The 18,245-nt window shown below is 41.5% G+C and overlaps 1 protein-coding gene and 1 pseudogene across 12 annotated transcripts in view; both read left to right on the forward strand.

Annotated features, from left to right (window-relative positions):
* The window catches only part of MAGI2 (membrane associated guanylate kinase, WW and PDZ domain containing 2), a 1,350,742-nt gene that overhangs the window by 1,323,475 nt on the left and 9,022 nt on the right, over window positions 1-18,245 (forward strand). The gene's annotated exons all lie outside the window — the stretch shown is intronic.
* Window positions 9,258-10,568, forward strand: LOC131509482 (large ribosomal subunit protein uL13-like; annotated as a pseudogene).

Below are 18,245 nucleotides of genomic sequence, written 5' to 3' on the forward strand. Positions count from 1 at the left end.
ACAGGTAGTCTCCTTGGATTATTCCCAGAGTTTAGACACTTCAGGGTGCATGGCCTGACACTGATGGGGACCTGTGCATGAGACCTTACATGGAAAGAGGGTCTCTGCAGATGCGATCATGTTCAGATGAGGTCATTGTGGGGGGCACAATCCAAGAAGAGCATAGAACCAAGTAGAGCATAACCCACATGGAAAGGGGCACCTGGGAAGCTCAGTCAGTTAAGCATCCGAGTTCCGCTCAGGTCATGATCTCATGGTTTGTGAGTTCGAGACCTGCATTGGGCTCTCTGCTGTCAGCACAGAGTCTGCTTCTGATCCTCTGTCCCCCTCTTTCTCTGCCCCTCTTTCTCTCCACACACACACACACACTCTCTCTCTCTCTCTCTCTCTCTCTCTCATTTTCTCTCTTAAAAATAACATTAAAAACAAATTTTTTTTAAGGGCCCCTGGGTGGCTCAGTTGGTTAAGCATCCTACTTCAGCTCGGGTCATGATCTCACGGCTTGTGAGTTTGAGCGCCATATTGGACTCTGTGCTGACAGCTCAAAGCCTGGAGCCTGCTACAGATTCTGTGTCTCCCTCTCTCTCTGCCCCTTCCCCTCTCAAACGCTGTCTCTCTCTCTCTCAAAAATAAATAAACATCAAAAAATTAAAAAAAAAAAAAAAAAGAATGTTAAAAAAAAAAAAAAAGCCCACATAGAAAACATCCAGGAAATGAAGGCGCTATGCTGCAATGTCAGAAAACCATCCCAGAGACCCCACAGCACACAGGCCTATGCCCCCTGTTAGTAGTATATGTAGTCTTTAAATGTGGCACAAGACACGTTTACTAACACACCCGAACACCTTTAGTTTCCCTGTGATGAGAAGACAAAAAAACAGGTAAACTTAGACTTGTTTAGCAATTAACGTTTCAGTATTTTATTTTCTTTGGAAATGATCTAGACGGTCAATGAATTCTCATCATTTAATTTAACTTAGCAAAATTCTAAGGGTGGAAGTTACCAAAGAGATTTCGGAAACTACGGAAACCTTTCAAAAAACAATCATTGCTAAAAAGTTCACCTAAAAAGTCTTACCTCAATCACATCTTAATTCATTTGTTCTTAACAATCATACTTAGATTACACGTGAAAATTTCATGAGACAGCAAAGCCCTTAGCTATCATCTTAAGATTTTCTTTCATTTGTTTGGTTGGTTGGTTGTTTTTTTGCTGACAAATTTTGTAACAAAAATAACATGAATTTATTTGACTTTAAGTAGAATATGGTATTACACTTAATGTGGAAACTCTAAAGATATGCCCATATTAATTAAACAAACAAACTTAAACTACCTTTAATTTACTGAAAACTATCCTAGATCACATAAACTTGAGAACATTTGGGTTAGTTTCTATCATCTTTCTGAGATTTAGAAATGCTTGATTTATAAGCACTTAACTTGAAACTAATCATGAAATAGAGCTCTTTTACAAATTAATTTTGGCAATGGCAAGTGGAGGTAGAAAAATACCGTTTCTATATTGTACATATACGGACATACATAAACACAAAAAGACCTTATAGCTTTGAATTTTGAAAATTTAGCTATGAATCAGATACAATAATATAAAACTCACTAGTTTGTAAGTTTATCTGCTCAAATGGCTGAAGCTTTTTACTAGTAATATTGGTGAGGATGCCTGATTTGTGCTTGTCCTTGACAAGTAATCTTATGGACGTTGTGGAGCAGTTTTGTTGTGTTTTTTTTTTTTAATTTTTTTAATGTTTATTTATTTTTGAGAGAGAGAAGCAGAGCCAGAGTTAGCACGGAGCCCGCCAAGGGGCTCAAACCCACTGCAAGATCATGACCTGAGCCGAAGTCGGCTGCTTAACTGACTGAGCCACCCAGGTGCCTCGGCAGTTTGTATTTTTTAAAATTTAGGCCTCTTTTTTTCTTTTCTTTTCTTTTCTTTTCTTTTCTTTTCTTTTCTTTTCTTCTTTTCTTCTTTTTCTCCCCTTTAGTTTTAGGCAAATGTGGGCATTGTTTTAGGTACCTCCTGGGGTGTTTACGTTTCAAAGATATAGTAAGATTTACATCTTCAAGGGACAAAGAAAGAATGGAAGTTCCTTCAAGAAGGACTTTGGTTTCCTAAGGCCAACAACTCACAAGCCTTTTGAGATAAATTGGGGAGGTTTTAAGATTGGTAAATAGGAATAGATGATGGGGCACCTGGGTGGCTCAGGTGAGTTTCAGCTCCGTGTCTAGCTCTGTGCTGACAGCTCAGAGTCTGGATGGAGCCTGCTTTGGATTCTGTGTCTCCCTCTCTCTCTGCTCCTCCCCAGCTTTGCGCTCTGTCTCTCTCTTTCTTTCTCTCTCAAAAATAAATAAACATGAAAAAAAAATCTTTTAAAGGAATAGATGGGACCTTGTATTACCTCCAGAACTACATTTTATTTTTCATTTTGCAAAGATTTATAAGATAAGAACAGTTGCTCTCAATTTTTTTTCCCCAGAGTTAGGTTGCAGCCTAAATGATATTAAAGGGTTGATCCACCGTCCAGTTACATTGTCTCTCCATTTGCTTCTCTCCCTCTGGGCCCATAAGTTTTAGGTTTGGGGAAGAGACTTTAAAAAATCCTATCAGGCTTTGAAGATCAGCTTCCAACTTCTAATCAACTTTTAACCAAAATACTACTACCCTTCCCCCACAAAAAAACGGCATTTAAATATCTTGTCAGTTTTTAGCTTGGACAAACAATATATATTTGGGCAATATGGAAAAAACTTCATGCATGAAAGGGGCGTCTTTAAAAAGGGTGTAAAGGGGCGCCTGGGTGGCGCAGTCGGTTAAGCGTCCGACTTCAGCCAGGTCACGATCTCGCGGTCCGTGAGTTCGAGCCCCGCGTCAGGCTCTGGGCTGATGGCTCGGAGCCTGGAGCCTGTTTCCGATTCTGTGTCTCCCTCTCTCTCTGCCCCTGCCCCGTTCATGCTTTGTTTCTCTCTGTCCCAAAAATAAATAAAAAACGTTGAAAAAAAAAAAATTTTAAAAAGGGTGCAAAGGATGCTACCTTCTCAAGACCCAAAGTCAGTCCCAAAGACAGTCAAAAGAACCGAGAGCCTGCAAATCTCAGGCACACAGAAAGCCCAAGCCATGCATAGAACAAGTTTAGTAAGATTGTACCTTTTTTTTTTTTTTTTTTTTTTTTTTTTTTTTGTATCTACAGTTTCTGGAACAGCAGTTCTTAGACATCAAATAAGCAGGTGTGCTGGAAGGTGGCATGCTTAATTCTTTGGATTTTAGGAAGGAGGAATTTACATTGAATGTGGAGTTTTAATTTCTGTTCTTTCATCTTGTAAAAAGGAGTCCCTAAGGCTAGCCATTAAAATTCTTTGTATCCACTTTTTAATTTGGTCTTTTCCACAGACGCCAGTAAGACAATAGTTTAGGATGAGAGCTCTCCAAAATTTTTCAACTATAGAAGTTTTCAATTCAAAAATCCATCCTCTGGCCATTGACAAGTAGGATCTATCAATCTCAATAGCAACTCAAACTAATAAGCTTTTTTACGGCTTGACCAAGGACGTAAGAAGCATCCCACAAGAGAATACAAAATATGCAGCCCTCACAAGATCCAGCAAGTTCATTCCCAAAGATTGCCTAGGAAAGCAAAAGCCTTTGTTGCACAGGTGGTAAGGACGGTGTAGTGAATACAGTGTCTCTGGTTTCCCACAAGAACTCGAGATGCCTCCAGTCACAAACCTGCTAATCTGTGACACCAGGCAGGTGTTATTGGAATGAGACTTTCCCAGCACTAACAAAGAAAGGAAGGTTGAGGCTACAAGGGCTCCTTATGGACTGGGACCCTTTATGGCAAACTCCCCTGAGAGCTGGCATGGTTGGATGAAGAGAGTGCTGTTTGGGAGTCCGTGCCATGGAACCCCACTCTATTCAGCTGGTGCACCCTGGTAAGTGTACCTTCCGCATGGCAGAGACCAAAGAGAATATTCTCACTAGTCGTAAAGCCAAGTTCTCAGGACATGGAATAAGACAAAAGGAAAAACCCCATCCAGTTTTTACATAGGGGACTCACGGCCAAGTTTGTTTGCACAGATGCCTGTCTGGTAACCATGGTCTGTGAGCCACGCTCGAATAGCGGGCTTATGGTGCCTGTGCCTGTGTTCTGCCCTATGGCTCTTCCTCCTTATGACAAACTACACAAAAGGCAGAGACAAAAACAGGGACCATCTTTGGGAGGAAAACAATGGGTAAAAGTCAAGGGTACTCATTACCAAATTTTAACTACAGTGCCTATGTCCAAGGAACTAGTTCCACAAATACTTTATCCTGCTAAGCTAAATTTAGGGGGTGGGGAAAAGGGGGGCAGGGACTCTCATCATGCTTGCTTCCAACAGACCCTGTCAGCAGAGATCCAGGAAACCCTTGTGGTAAGAATTCTTACCTTCTGATGCTGTTTGTCCGAGGTGTCAGGATGTCTCAGCTATAGCAGCCTCAGAACGAGCAGTGTCCACACCATGAAGTAAATCCTGCCAACTGTCAGGGAGGAAAAATTTTTTCTCTACCCTTCTAGATTCTTCTGGTGGTCTAATCAGATTGACATGAGACAGATTAACAGGAGAAAAACACATTCAATCGTATATGTAGAGGGGTCCCAGAGAACATGAGATCCACAGGCAGCCAGGCAAATGAGGCTTATATGCTACCTGAGCTAAGGAGAAGAGGGTAGAGGGGTTGGGAGATGAAGACAATTCACAGAAAGACAGCAAGAGCAGATGTTTGCCATGACACACTGAGAAGTCTTTCTGATATAAAAGAACCGCATCTCTGGTGATAGCTCTCTTTTTGTTGCAGCCTCCCCTGTCTAAATGTTTTGGGGCAGTTTAGGGGGCAGGTAGAAAGAAAAACTTCTTGAGTCTTTGTTTCTCAAAAATAGTCACCCTAAAATAATCCTCATGCCAAAGAAACACATTTTGGGGTGGTAAATCTTGCTCCCCTGCAATTCACATTCATTTACTACAAATATACCAGGTTTCTCCACATTTCTGGAAATTACTAGAGTTGGCTGCTATGCCACTTTCAAGAAAGGGGAATGAGTGATCTCTGACTGATCTATTTATTTTTCATCCAACTGATATTTATTGAACACTTGGTAGTATGCACCCAGTACTGTCAGAGACTTAAGTTGCAACAGCAAACAAGACAGATCACAGTCTGTGTCAAATAGGATTTATATTCTAGCAAGAGAGACACACAAATAAATTGTAGTCAATGTTGTGAACGAGACTAAGGAGCTGCACCAGAAAATAACCACTTTGGACAAGGTGGTGAGTGAGACCTCGGAGGAGGTGATACTGAAGCTGAAGAGACAAAGAGCCAAGCGTTTAGGCTGCAAATGTGCACACAGCCCAGGAACTGGGTCCTCCTCTTTCAGCAGATGTGTATTGTTCAGAAGGGAGCCTGCTGCACAAATTTGGCCTTCATGTCTGAGTCTGCACTGCTGCCAACAATTCACCCTCTGCACCCAATTGCCAATATCCTCCTCCCAAGCCAGCCTTTGGCTCCCCTGCCTGTCTGCAGCCCCTTGTTTAGGCTGCTGCCCGAGCACTTGGCGGAGCAAGCTGGCACAGTAGGGTTTTTCTGCAAGTCCACAGACCTGTACAAATCCTAGGCCCTGATGAACCATCATCTGCAGTGATAGTTCAATAGAGTGTTGGGTATTTTTCCTCTGTTCATCTTTATTTCTGGAGAAATGTCTTCAATAAACAGCCTTACCTTTTGCTAAAATGAAATTAAACCTGTGTGAAATAGGACATTTTGTATGAGCCCTAAGTGTTACAGAAATTGATACCCATTGGTTTGTTTCTAGGAAGTTCTGAGACTTTATTTGCAAAAATGAAAATTCATAGGCAGCATTAATGAAAACCCAGCCCAAACTCTCCTTTTCAAGGTGAGGCAGACTCTGGGCGCTTGGGTGGCTCAGTCAGTTAAGCCTCTGACTTCGCCTCAGGTCATGATCTCACAGTCCCTGCATTGGGCTCTGTGCTGACAACTCAGAGCCTGGAGCCTGCTTCAGATTCTGTGTCTCCCTCTCTCTCTCTGCCCTTCCCTGCTCACACTCTGTCTCTCTCTCAAAAATGAATAAATGTTAAAAAAAAAAAATTAAGATGAGGCGGACTCACTACGTGCCACAGCCCCACCCATCTCCCTCCCACCCAGACCGCCTTCTGTCTTCAGCTGGTCTCTCCAATGTTGTCAAGCCCAGGCTCCTGTCACTCCCTCCCTTCCCACCAATCCATGCCCTGTGCCACACAGACCCTTGCCCCCCACACTCCTTGGGAACTATAACATGAACATGAATGAGGGCTCAGATGGTTTCAAATAGTATCATCATTTGTTCTTGACTATCAGAGCAGGGGAGATGCAGGAGGCTTTCACAAACCAATAGGTAGGGAGTAAGAGTTCTCTGGCGTTATCAGCTGCCTGATGGGGAAAAAAGGGTGCAATAACTGGGGACATGCTGCTAAGCTTACAGCAGCCCTTGGGGTCCTAAGTTCAGGGTCAGGCCTGTGATCCCAGCAGGGATCCTTCATGACAGTTCCTTTTATCCGAATGCCTCCTGGGCTCTGGTCCTTTCTCAGGTGCTTTGTTGTGCAATTTGAATGACAGAATGCATGCACGACATTTAGCATTAAGAGTAAATGCCCAGCAAATGTTAGCTGGATTTTTTGTTTGTTTTGTTTGTTTATTATTATCGCTATTATTTACAAGTGCTTACTATGTGCCCCAAAATGGTAGATACTCACTTAGCTTTTACAAAAGTTTGGGTGATTTTAATTTTCACAACAGATGTCTAAGGTAGATAATGTATCATTTGGGCGCAGAGAAGTTGGGTCATTTGCCCAAAGCTACACGGCTAGTCAGTAATAAAGCTAAAATACAAATCTATGCTGCCTCAACTCTAGATTTCAATTCTCTTTCCTGTCTCCCATGTTCATGAATCCTGACATTACAAAGTCCGACTCAGACTCTCCAGTGAGTCTCCAACACCTGCTGAATGAACCCCATGTTCCTCTGCATGTCCTTCAAATGAGGAAGCTCATTGTCACTTCATCTCAGGTCACCCTACAGCTCACGTCCTGGGTTTGCACCATGGGAGTCTATCTGGAGTCCCCTCCAGTGCCAAGCACACAGGAATGAGGGTGTGAATGTGTGAATGCAGGGAAGTCCAAATTGTGGGGCTCACTCTGGAATATACTGAAAAGTTTAATTTGGGGTATGTGAAAGTGAAAGATTTGGGTTTTCTCTCTCTTCACATTAGGCGAGAAGTAGGCATGATTCAAAGCAGAAGAGAAGCAACGACTTGAAAAAAAAGGCTAATTATTGAAGAAATAGGGGATGACATTGCTGCTAATAATAAAATTTTCATTGATCTAGTTTTCACTTCAAGACCATTTGCTCAGGGAGGCCTCCCTGAACTCCTAAATGAGGTTAGCACCCCATTAAATGCTTCTGTAGCACCCTTTACTTTTTAAAAAACTTTTCTTTTGACAATCCATCACATTTGAAATCATTTGTTCTATATCTACTTCATATAACAAGCTTTGTAAGGGCAAGAATGTCATCTTGTTCATGCTGAATTCCCAGCAGTCGACACAGTTGCTTGGCACAGAGTAGATAATTGAATAAATATTCATTTACAGCAAGATTAATAGTATTTCTCAGCCAAAGAGTGATCATGCTTCTGCTTGCCAATACCAATAAGAGAAAAGGAAATTTGATTTACTTATAAAAGAATCTAAAACAACATGATACTCTGATCGAAGCAACATGCAGTTAGTTAAGTGTTAGTTCAAGTATAATTCCTTTGTCAGTATCAGTGAATGACTCAACCTGTTAGATAAGGAGGAAGATCCTCCCTATCACCCTCCTGCTTAAAAGCTTCCCAACTCTCTTTCCGGTGAAGTTCTCCCCAACCTGCTCTCCCAGCTATCTCTTCTTCTGCTATCCCAGACACCCCTCACCATTCCCACAATCCACCCAGCACTTGCTGATCCCACTTTCTGGGATAGTCTTCTCTATTTCTGTGTCTATGCTCCCTTTAAACTCAAACTAAAGCCCTCTCCACGTCCCAAATACAGAACAATTGATTCTCATGTGCCCACCCCACAGCACTCCGTACTTGCCCCTGGAAGTCCAGAATTCTGAAATTGTACACGATGAGTTCCTGGAGTCACTAATCATGTCTTGTTCATCTTCACATCTCCAGTGCCTAGCACACGCCTGCCTGAAGGTCAGCACATATTCTGTTGAATAAAGACAAAAGAAAACCTCAGGTCCTCCTTGACTGTTCCTTTTCCCTCACACCCTATATCCACTCCATCAGCAGGTCCAGCCTACTCTGTCTTCAAAACATTTCATGAATCTAGCCCCTTCTCACCACCTGCCTAGCCTAGGCCACCATCATGTCCTGCCTGGGCGACCACAATAGCCTCCTGACTGATGTCTGGCTTCTGCCTGCAATTTATTTTGCACACAGCAGCCATGTTAGCCTTTTAAAATGTTCCCTAGGGTTGCCAGGGAGGCTCAGTTGGTTAAGTGTCCAACTATGATTTCAGCTCAGGTCATGATCTCACAGTTCATGGGATCCAGTGCCATGTCAGGCTTTGTGCTGTCAGCATGGAGTCTGCTTGGAATTCTCTCTGCATCTCCCCCCGCTCATGCTCTCTCTCTGTCTCTCAAAATAAATAAACTTTAAAAAATAAATAAATAAAAATAAATAAATAAATAGAATAAAATATCCCCCTTCATGAGACCATCCAATGGCCTCCAGAACATTTAGAATAAAATTCAAACTCCTCACTGAAGCCCCAGTTGATCTTGCCTTTGCCCCCTCTGCCTCCACATCCTACTTACCATTCTGCCAACATGCCAAGCCTTGTCTTTGCACATGTTCCATCTGTCCCCACATGACTTGCTACCCAACATTCAATTCCCCTCTCAGTGTCAGCTCATCAGATAGGCTTTCCCTGACCACCTTATCTAAAACAGTACCCCAGGGGACTTGGGTGGCTCAGTCCATTAAGTGTCTGACTTCAGCTCAGGTCATGATCTTGTGGTCTGTGAGTTCAAGCCCTGCGTTGGGCTCTGTGCTCAGAACCTGGAGCCTGCTTCAGATTCTGTGTCTCCCTCTCTCTCTGCCCTGCCCTGCTTGCACTCTCTCTCTCTCTCAAAAAATAAATAAACATCAAAAAAATTAAAAATAAATAAATAAAATAAAATAGTACCCCATATCTCTCTACCTTCTCACGCTACCTTATTTTCTTGTGTTGTACTTATTATCAGGCTTATTATTACCTATTTGTATATTAATTTTCTGTCTCTTTCACTATGATAGTAAGATCCATGAAGATATAAATATTGCCATCTTCACAGCTGCCTTTTCAGTGCATAGACCTCCTCTATAATGTAAGTAGTAGGTGTCAACAAAAGTATGTTGAATGGAAGTTTTTAAAAAATTTGGAGGCCTCCAAATGGAGGCATCTTCCAAAAATGGCAGAAAGGCAGGTCTCATGCTTGATGACTGAGGCTACCTCCTGGGCCTCTAGGTACCCGTCATGGCTCATCATTGTCAAGCAGGTACTGCTGGCTTGGAAGGTGGTGGTTGTCCACTGTGAGGACAATGAGCTTTTCTGGAAATTTCTATAGAAACAAGTTAAAATACCTGGCCTTCCTCAGCAAGTGTACGGACACCAACTGGTCCTGGGCCCCTACCACATCTTTGGGTGAACAGTAGAGACCTCTGCCCACCAGATGAAGAAGGCCAGGTGGCTCTGACCGCCTCAGGCTGTTGGATGGGAGCCCACCACCCTCTGACAAGAAAAAGTCAGTTGATGTTTACTGCTGCCCTGGAGACTGTGTCTCGTCCATAAAAGTTTGTCCATCTGGGATGCCTGGCTCACAACATTGGCTGGAAGTACCAAGAGGTGACAGCCACCCTGGACGAGGAGAGGAAGGAGAAGGCCAAGATTCGTTAGAACAGCTCATGAGGTTATGGAAACAAACCAAAAAGAAGATGGAGAAGAAACATGACCAATCTACAGAGACCCTCAAAACCCTATGACTCCCAGTCTGAACACAGTAAAGATTGTTTATTCTTCATGCTGGGCCTGACCTGCCCTTCCTCCATTACTGCCCTGGGATGTGGGGGATCCAAGAGCTGCCATCCAGGGTTTAGAAGGCTGGGGACACAGAAAGGGCTTAGTCACCACTCCTATGTAAGAAAGACCTCTCTTTAAAAAGTCACTTTACACATCTGTAAGATCTGTGAAGGCATAATTTGTCTGTGACCTACTTGTTTATGAGAGAGTTTTAGAAGATCAATAGCAGGAACAACCATAGTTACTTCAGTTTCAGTATTTGCAAACATGAGCTGGAAAACTGTAATTGGAGGGGACTCTGCATTGTGAGTGAGGCATCTGTTTGAAACTAACTTCTCAAGTGGTTGTACACAATACTCTGCAGCTGCTAGAATATGGGAAGGTGCTTGCGGGGGAGTGTGAGCCTGGTGTGGTCCAAAGGTATTCGTCATCGTGCATAGGCTGGGAAGACCTAGAACCAAGAGGCTACAAGCATTGCCCTTGCTGCTTCCCTGTATTTTGTGATCAGAAATGAGTAAGTTGGGTTTTTTTCATAATTTTCTTTTTTTTAATTTAAATTTTATTTTTTAAATTTACATCCAAATTAGCATATAGTGCAACAATGATTTCAGGAGTAAATTCCTTAATGCCCTTTACCCATTTAGCCCATCCCCCCTCCCACAACCCCTCCAGTAACCCTCTGTTTGTTCTCCATAGTTATGAGTCTCTTCTGTTTTGTCCCCCTCCCTGTTTTCATACCATTTTTGCCTCCCTTCCCTTATGTTCATCTGCTCTGTGTCTTAAAGTCCTCATATGAGTGAAGCCATATGATATTTGTCTTTCTCTGACTAATTTCGCTTAACATAATACCCCCTAGTTCCATCCACGTAGTTGCAAATGACTAGCTTTCATTCTTTCTGATTGCCGAGTAATACTCCATTGTATATATGTACCATGTCTTCTTTATCCATTCATCCATCAATGGACATTTGTGTTCTTTTCATACTTTGGCTATTGTTGACAGTGCTGCCATAAACATGGGGGTGCACGTGTCCCTTTGAAACAGCATATCTGTATCCCTTGGATAAATACTTACTAGTGCAATCGCTGGGTCGTAACGTAGTTCTATTTTTAATTTTTTGAGGAACCTCCATTCTGTTTTCCAGAGTGGCTGCACCAGCTTGCATTCCCACCAATGATGCAAAAGAGATCCTCTTTCTCCGCATCCTCACCAACATCTGTTGTTGCCTGAGTTGTTAATGTTAGCCATTCTGACAGGTTTAAGGTGGTATCTCATTGTGGTTTTGATTTGTATTTGTATTTGTATTGATTTGATTTGATGAGTGATGCTGAGCATTTTTTCATGTGTCGGTTGGCCATCTGAATGTCTTCTTTGGAGAAGTGCCTTTTCATGTCTGTTGAGTTTGATAAGTTCTTTATAGATTTTGGATACTAACCCTTTATCTGATATGTCGTTTGCAAATATCTTTTCCCATTCTGTCGGGATTCTTCTCCCATTTTAGTTTTGCTGATTGTTTCCTTTACTGTGAGGAAGCTTTTTATTTTGATGAGGTCCCAATAGTTCATTTTTGCTTTTGTTTCCCTGGCCTCCGGAGACATGTTGAGTAAGAAGTTGCTGCAGCCAAGATCAAAGAGGTTTTTGTCTGCTTTCTCCTCGAGGATTTTGATGGCTTCCTGTCTTACATTTAGGTCCATTTCATCCATTTTGAGTTTATTTTTGCTTATGGTGTAAGAAAGTGGTCCAGGTTCATTGTTCTGCATGTCACTGTCCAGTTTTCCCATCACGACTTGCTAAAGAGACTGTCTTTATTCCATTGGATATTCTTTCCTGCTTTGTCAAAGATCAGTTGGCCATACGTTTGTGGGTCCATTTCTGGGTTATATATATATATATATATATATATATATATATATGAGAGAGATAGAGAGAGAGATGGATGAGAGGGCAGTGTTTTGAGAAATAAAACTGGATACAGAAAAAAAACTGTCTGAGGATAGCCTTGATGAAATATGATAACGACAAAATCAGAGGACTCCAGACACAAGACCTTTGCTTCTACTAATACATTTTCCTTTTTAAACAGCAAGAATTGTTTTTAAAAAGGCGGGGGGGGGGGGCACTTTGTTCCCTGGGGACATATTAATGGGGATATAGTTGCACATCATTTGTAGGGCCTCAGTCCAGAAGTGAGTTAATCTGATGCCTGAGTCTTGCCCATGAATGAATGGCTTATAGAGGCAGATGAAGGGGGTGTGAAAATCTCGTCTGGGTACCACAGAGGCATGGGTTTAGCTGGAGTTCAAGAGTATCCTCTGAATAGCCTGTTTCCACTTCTGTCTTTGGCAAGAAGTGGCTATTATCAGTTTCCATCATTTCTCCCATGAAATGGGTACCTTATGATTGATTATTCTCATTCCTATTTCCACTGTCTCCCACTTCAGACAGGGATGTATTTCTGTGATGAAGAAAATGATCTAAAAAAGCTTTAAGAGTAAAGATGCTTTCTAGAGATTAGTGTAAAACCTCTTCAATTCAGGGTGCCTGGGTGGCTCAGTTGGTTAAGCATCTGGCTTCGGCTCAGGTCATGATCTTGCGGTTTATGAGCTGGAGCCCCGCGTTGGGCTCTGTGCTAACAGCTCAGAGCCTGGAGCCTGCTTCAGATTCCGCATCTCCTCCTCTCTGTGCCCCTCCCATGCTCATGCTCTGTCTCTCTCTGTCTCTCAATAATAAATAAATGTTTAAAAAAAATTTTTTTAATAAAAATTAAAAAAAAAACTCTTCAATTTGGATTCTGCTAATTCTGGGAACTCAGAATTCATCATCAGTTTCATCAGGCTAAGACTTACTTTAGTGCAATGATGAGGAAAACAGGGAGGTTACTAAGCAAACTAGTAGTGGTGACATTATTTGCAAACGGTGTAACCAATTTAAAAAGACTTCTTCCCACCAGGCTTAAAAACAGTTTCTCAACACTATTAATTTTTTCACATTTAAAAATTGAGGTATATTAAGAAATTAAAAATAGAACTACCCTACGGACCCAGCAATTGCACTACTAGGTATTTATCCGAGGGATACAGGTATGCTGTTTCGAAGGGACACATGCACCCCAAAGTTTGTAGCAGGACTATCAACAGTAGCCAAAGTATGGAAAGAGGACAAATGTCCATCAATGGATGAATGGATAAAGAAGATGTGGTATAGATATAGATATAGATATAGATATAGATATAGATATAGATATATACACACAATGGAGTATTACTTGGCAATCAAAAAGAATGAAATCTTGCCATTTGCAACTACGTGGATGGAACAAGAGGGTATTATGCTAAGTGAAATTAGGGAAAGACAAATATCATATGACTTCACTCATATGAGGACTTTAAGGCACAGAACAGATAACCATAAGGGAAGGGAAGCAAAAATAATATAAAAACAAGGAGGGAGACAAACGTAAGTGACTCATAAATATGGAGAAAAAACAGAGGGTTACTGGAGGGGTTGTGGGAGGGGGGATGGGCTAAATGGGTAAAGGGCATTAAGGAATCTACTCCTGAAATCATTGTTGCACTATATGTTAACTAACTTGGATGTAAATTAAAAAAATACATTAAGAAAGAAAGGAAGAAAGAAAGAATGAAAGAAAGAAAAGGAAAGAAAAGAAAAAGATCCTTAAAAAAATTGAGGTATAATTTACATACAGTAAAATTTGCCCTTTTCAGTATACAGTTCCACTCGTTTTGAAAAATCCATACGGCTATATAATCACTATCATAAGCAAGATACAGAGCAGTTCCAGCATCCCCCACAATTTTCCCATTCTTTCCGTGGTAGCCTCTCCCCACCCCAAACTTCTAGAAACCTCTCATCAGTTTTCTGCCCCTTTAGTTTTAATATTTGAGAATGTCATATAAAGGGGATCATACAGAATGTAAAATTTTGGAGCTGACATCTTTCATTTGGCATGACACAACTAGGATTCACTCGTGCTGTTGGGCAGATAAATAGTTTGTTCCATTTCATGGCTGAGACTATCCATCGTGCCACAGTGTGTTCATCCGTTCACCAGATGATGGACCTTCAGGTTGTTTCTAGTTTTTGGTGAATAAGAATAAAGCCACTAGGCAAATTCACATACAGGTTTTTGTGTGGACCTAAGTTTTTATTTCACTTGTGTGGATACCTCAGAGCAGGATTGCGGAGTGGTAGGGTAACTAAATGTTTCACTTTTTAAGAAACTGCTAAGCTGTTTTCCCAAGTGGCACTGTTCCACTTCTCATTTCCAACAGAATCATGTGACGGTTCTGGTGGCTCCACGTCCTTGCCAGTTATTTTCAGGTTGTTGTTTGGTTTTGGTTTTCACTTTAGCCATGTTAATAGATGTGTAGTGGTATTTCACCGTAGTTTTAATTTGCATTTTGCTATTGGGGATGTTGAGCATCATCCTATGTGCTGATTTGCCATTCAAATATCACCTTTAGTGAAGTGAAAATTCAAATCTTTTGCCCTTTCTAAAAGTTGGGTTTAACTATTAATACAATGGCCGATATGTATATAAACATCCATATGTGTATTGTTTCCTTTGATCACAGCCCTGGGAGGGAAGCAGGGCAGATGTTATTCCTTAACTCTCAGTTTTCCAGTTCCCTGAGAAATTGAGGCTAGAATGGTTAAATGACTTGCCCAAGTTCACACAAAGTGGCAGTACGAGGGTTTGAGCCTGGCCTGTCACTGATACTCCTTCCTCCACTAACTGCTGACTTATCCTTCCTGAGGGCTGGGAGGGCCACTGCTGGCTCAGCGGGACTGTGAACTGTCAGCTGAGGCTCTGGCTGAGTAAACCAGCACCAGCCAAATTATGGAAAGGTAGTTTGTGCTTGCCAGCTGTGGTACAGACACTTCCAGCAAAACTTCCCTGTGCTTTGTCTCCCTTCTCTGGAGTCCAACTCCCAGCTACTAACATGTAGAAAAAAAAATCTATCACAGAAATCTTCCCTCTCTCCTCTTCCCACTCCTGCTTGGGGAGTTTTGCATTTTAACAGGGGCTTTGGGAGACACCTCTTCTTCATGTAGTGATTTTCAAACTGTCTATTGGAGCTTCAAGTTTCCCAAGAAAGGGCCTAAAGACCAGTTCAGGTGTGATAGTTACCAGAGGGCAGGTGGGTGGGGGATGGGTGGAATAGGGGATGGGGATTAATGAGTGCAGAAGAGGGTTTTATTACCAAGAAACCCCACAAAAACAAATAGCCCAGCACAGGTGGGAGGTGGGTGAATGGCAAGAGGCTTTGGATCCACCTCACCTAACCAAAGTGGTTCCATTTTTATTTGTTTACATAGTGGGTTTCATTTAAGATTTTATTTGAAAAGAAGAATGTGTTGCTCTCCAAAACATCCATAAAATAAACAAACCAACATATTTTTCATATATCCCGGAATGCAGATATTTTACTAATTGAGAATGATTCCTGAACATCCCCACATTCCCAGGTCAATGTGAGTCATCAAGATTTTCCCTCATTGAAAAACAGAACTGAGTTTCCTAATCTGTTCTCCATGACACACTTCTGATAGGTTACATCAAGATATCAACTCCTTTTGGCCCTGGGGGCATATAGAAGGGCTTGGCTGGTGTTTTCAGACCTTGATCATTTCCATCTGTTTACTCTAATGCACTAAATAATATATTTTTCTACGTGTGTCCTGATGTGGAAAAAGTTAGAAAGCACCAAAATAGAATAGTGGCTTGGGCTTGGGCCCTGGAGTTATGTAGTCAGGTGTCCTGATTCTCACTTACCAGCTGAGTGGTCCTGGAAAATTGACTAAGGTATCTAAACCTCAGTTTCCTCATCTGTAAAGTGGGGATAATAGCACCATATTGCGCAGGACCATTGTGAGGATGAAAAGATACTGTATGTGGCACACAGGGCACAGTTCCTGTTACAGATGAAGCACTCAGTAAACAGTAGCTCCATTATCAATAGCCCTTTCAGCCCTGGAGGTCAAGTTTGCCACAGGTGTATTGCTGCTCTTAAAATGAGTATAAATGTGAAGCAGCAGTAACCAAATAGGGTCACGATTTTTAAAGTTATTGATGTTTCTAACACCTCGTTTGCATCTCTCTGGTAAGAAAGATGAAACAAATACATGTTTGAATGCCATTAACAATGCCTCAGGAAGCAATGCTTCAGAAAGAGCAGAAGCAAAGTAAAATAATTAATGTGTTCAGAAGTTTTTTAAAGGCACATTTTTCTTTGTATTTTGTTACAAAAAGCAGTCGCCTTAGTGATGGTTGAACAGATCCAAATGAACCATTATGGTTTGGACACATCTTTAAAAGATTTTTCTTTTGAACACCAAATGACTTCACATTACTGTCCTTTGATCTACTGTAATCATTTTTTATATTTTCCTATAATATTCTAAAATACAAGAGACTGTAGTTCAGTATAGCCACATCAGTATCCTCTAACCCAGCCAACTGTAGGTTGCAATAGGAAAGGTTTTCATAAGAAGAAGGAACACTTACCAAATCCATGGATCTCTTTGCAAAATGATTTTATTCATTTGAGCAGTAAAAGTATGTCTCAAACTGACCCAGTGTTTTCCAATATCTAGTGGGAGTATTTTCAATTCAGTCCAGGTCAAAGTGTGACACTGTGAGGGTCTTTTTTGAAGTATGTAGTATTATCCCTGCTCTTAAGAAATCTAATTTCATTATCTTCCACTTCTGGCTCATATTTCCAGCATTTCCACAAATCAACACCTTAACTATGGTGCCCACCCTTCTGTGTCCAAGGTTCAAACACAAATGGCATTTCAGAGTCTCCATCTGGAAGAACGATGGATTTGCCTCTGACAGACTCACTTGAGATAGAAGTTTCTCTGCTACTGCCCCAGAAGAAGAGATGAGCCCCATTTCACAATCAAAATAGAGGATAGCAAAGGAGTCTAGTGATAGTGTTTCAGCTGAGTTTGTAGACTACCACCCAACTGAGAAAGTCATTCAACAACCTGCTCCATTCCTGACCAGCTAGGTAGCCTGGAACAGGCTTGTATGTTTACTTGTATGTAAAACGTACAAGTTTGCATGTGGGTAAATATATTAGAAGAGTGATGTTTCTAGGAAGCACCTCACTCAATGTTCCCTGTTGCTGTTATGAGTCATACAATAGTGGTAATACTATTGTGACTTTCCTGAACACTAATCCAAAAGGCAGCCATTAGCTCTGCATACCTGCCCTGTGTTGGGAGGAGGAGAGAAGTGTGGGAACCAATCAGCCCAAAGCTGGAAACACTAGGGCTATTAGGTGAGGTGTGGGGCAGGAGACAAGCCCTCCTTCCTCTGCAGCAATCCCTGGCTCCTTTCTATGGTGTCTGCCTCACCCTTCTGCACAGGATAAAATTAACTCTTCCTTGATTTCCTTACATTTTCTTCTGCACAATTTTTTTTTTTTTTTTTTTTTTTTTGCTGGAGATAAGAACCACCTAGGAAAACCAGTAGTGCAGATACTTATTTTTTTAATGTTTATTTCTGAGACAGAGACAGAGCATGAGTCAGGGAGGGGCAGAGAGAGAGGGAGACACAGAATCAGAAGCAGGCTCCAGGCTCTGAGCTGTCAGCACAGAGCCCAACACGGGACTCGAACTCACAAACCGTGAGATCATGACCTGAGCTGAAGTCGGTCGCTCAACTGACTGAGCCACCCAGGCACCCCTGCAGATACTTATTTATGGCAATAAGTAGTCTCTTCCTAGTGGGTCACTTCTCTGGTTACCGTCACTTGAGTTATATTCCATAAAAGAAACAAGCTGTTGAAACACAGTAGATGAGGTTTTTTTGTTTGCTTGTTTTTTTAATCTCAGGCACATGAAGTGCAATACAACATTTTATTTGTCAATATTGATGGGTTCCTACAAGATAAAGTGAAGAGATCACACATCTTTTAACTCAAAGATAACAGTATGTGTATGAGTGTGTGTATGATTTGTGTACATATATACTAATAATATGTAATTACATATTAATCAGTCTATTTTGTTAAGTATTTATTTATTAGAGTGAGAGAGAAAGAGTGGGGGA

The sequence above is a fragment of the Neofelis nebulosa genome, chromosome 4 (assembly GCF_028018385.1).
Source record: "Neofelis nebulosa isolate mNeoNeb1 chromosome 4, mNeoNeb1.pri, whole genome shotgun sequence".
NCBI classification, from domain to species: Eukaryota; Metazoa; Chordata; class Mammalia; order Carnivora; family Felidae; genus Neofelis; species Neofelis nebulosa.